The sequence below is a fragment of the Silene latifolia genome, chromosome Y (genome assembly GCF_048544455.1).
Source record: "Silene latifolia isolate original U9 population chromosome Y, ASM4854445v1, whole genome shotgun sequence".
In the NCBI taxonomy this organism is placed as follows: Eukaryota; Viridiplantae; Streptophyta; class Magnoliopsida; order Caryophyllales; family Caryophyllaceae; genus Silene; species Silene latifolia.
The window spans coordinates 419,194,993-419,197,377 of record NC_133538.1 but is presented as its reverse complement, the minus strand read 5'-3'; the positions used below and the strand labels follow the sequence as shown (position 1 = coordinate 419,197,377).

The following is a 2,385-nucleotide window of genomic DNA, read 5'->3' as shown; positions in this document are numbered from 1 at the left end:
TCTAGCTTATGGGGTGCAGTATAAGGCAAATAAGAGCATGACTCTTTGGTTAATGCGACAGTATGCACATTTTCAAGTGACTTTTTCTTAGACAAGAGTTGTTTCATGAATTTAGTGTAGGCAGGCACTTGATTGACCAACTCAAGGAAAGGAACTTGTACATTCAAACTACGAATAACCTTTTCAAATTTATTGAAAGATACCTGTTCCTTTGTCGGCACTAGTCTCTCTTGATATGGGGCTGAGAGAAGCACCTTAGCCCTCTCCTCTAAGTCTCGCATGCCGGCATCCGTGGACTTAGGCTGAAATTCCACCACCTTCTCCTTATTGAAGCTTGAACCCTCCTCAGACCATCTCAAATGTGAGCCATTGACCGACATTGGGTCGAACTTCGGAATCGGGATGGACCCATCAGCACTCGGGTCTTGCCCCAATACTTTCGGAGTTGTCGAACCCCGAAACAAATGGTCTCTCAAATTATCGGGCATTGAAGGACGAAATTTCTCAATATCAGCAGGAGTCTCAGTCGATCGACCACCTTGCTTAGTCGATCGACTGAGATGTACAGCCTTAAGCTCCTGTAACATATATCGTCGATCGCCGGGTATATCGATCGATCGATCGATATACCCCGGTAGACGCCTTGTTCTTGTTATTTTTCGTTAAAGCTTTCTTTTGACTCGGTTCCGCCTCATTCTTTTCAGGGGCATCCTCGACCATAGCAGGCCCCTCCAGGGTAGACCCACTCCTCAAAGTAATGGCATTCAGGGTCTCTTTCTGGTCAGTTTGAGTCAACAAGTGTTCGGGAGCTCGAGTGGTACTCTTACTATCCAATTGAGCAATTTGGCTCTCTAGTAGCTTTATCCCGGCCTCTCTAGCTTGGGACTCCTTCAGCAGCAAGTTCTTAAACTCAGCAAAATCGGAATTCTGGGATTGTTGCTGCTGCGGCACATAGGGAGGTTTTTGGTATTGTTGTTGCTTATGATGAGGGGGCACATAAGCTTGCTGCTGTTGTGGAGGTTGAGTCGGATTCAGGACATTCTGGCTACTCCACCTCAAGTTGGGGTGGACATTCGGCTCATAGTACGTGTTTGTCTGCCTATAGTGTTGAAAGGCAGCACAAGACTCAAAGGGGACAGAACAATTTTTCGAGACATGCCCTCGGCTCCACATATTCTACTGACGAAAGGACCGTCTCGAAACAGCGTTAACATGGTACATCCCACCTTTAGAAGCTCCTCCCAATTCATATTTGTCAAACCTTGCAGTGAGAGCTTCTAGTGCGATGAATGAAGAGGAAGATTCAGCAGACTCTCCTCCGGTTTCCTCTCGAATTCCCATATTCACCTTATGAGTAGCCAAATTATCGATGATCTTCCACCCCTTAGTCTCTCCCATGTTCTCAACAAATCGGCCATTGGCTGCAGCATCCAAAATAGCCCCCTCGATCGTCATACTGACCCATTATAGAACTGGTTGCAAAGACTCCATTTTTCGAACCCATGGTGCGGTATGGTTCGCACCAGTTTCTTGAAACGGACCCATGCTTCATGAAAGTTCTCATCAGGCCCTTGTTTAAAGCTCGTGATCTGAGCTCTAATGGCATTCGTCTTTGAGGCAGAGAAGTACTTTTTGTAGAATGCCAGGGCTAAGGAATTCCAGTCGGTGATCCCATGAGCGGCTCGGTTCAGATCTCTATACCACTCTCTTGCAACATCACAAAGGGAGAAAATGAACATGGTCTCCTTGATCTGATCTTGGGTCACACCGGCCGGCGGGGGTATAGAGCAGCAATAATCAATAAAAATCTCTATGTGCTTGGCTGCATCTTCATTTGCAGCTCCCCCGAACTGGTTTCTCTCAACCAGGTTAATATAGGAAGGCTTTGGCTTGAATTTTCTCGCCTCCCCAGGTAGTTCGAATCCTTTGTAGAGATTCGCAGCTGTAAGCTCTGAGTGACTAGCAATGGTTGCTTCTTCAGCCATGACTGGGATTTCTGGAGAACTAACTGTCTCAGATGAAGAAATTGAAGCAGGAGATGTAGGTGGATCTCCTTCGAACAGAGCGTTCTCGTAGTAGCTTGACAGAGTACTCACCTCTTTCTCTATCGGTAATACCCTTTGTGATCGTCTCAACTCGCGCAAGGATTTCTCGATCTCAGGATTTAATGGTACTAGTTCACCACCCTGTGACCTGCGCATAAGAAGAAACTACAAAAAGAATATAAGAAAAGTTTAAGGAACGGGAGTCCCTTAAACTTAAAGAAAGACTAAATAAAACAACTAAAAAGTAGAACAATTGCCTCCCCGGCAACGGCGCCAAAATTTGATACCCGTCGTGAGGTGTCAAAAATAATATTTATAAACTCCAACTACAACTATAGCT

The 2,385-nt window shown here is 45.7% G+C and overlaps 1 non-coding gene across 1 annotated transcript; it reads left to right on the top strand.

Annotated features, from left to right (window-relative positions):
- The first annotated feature begins 1,497 nt into the window (after positions 1 to 1,497).
- On the top strand, positions 1,498 to 1,604 carry LOC141636545 (small nucleolar RNA R71). The gene has a single exon (XR_012541151.1). It is a non-coding gene; the product is annotated as a small nucleolar RNA R71 (small nucleolar RNA).
- Positions 1,605 to 2,385: the final 781 nt, after the last annotated feature.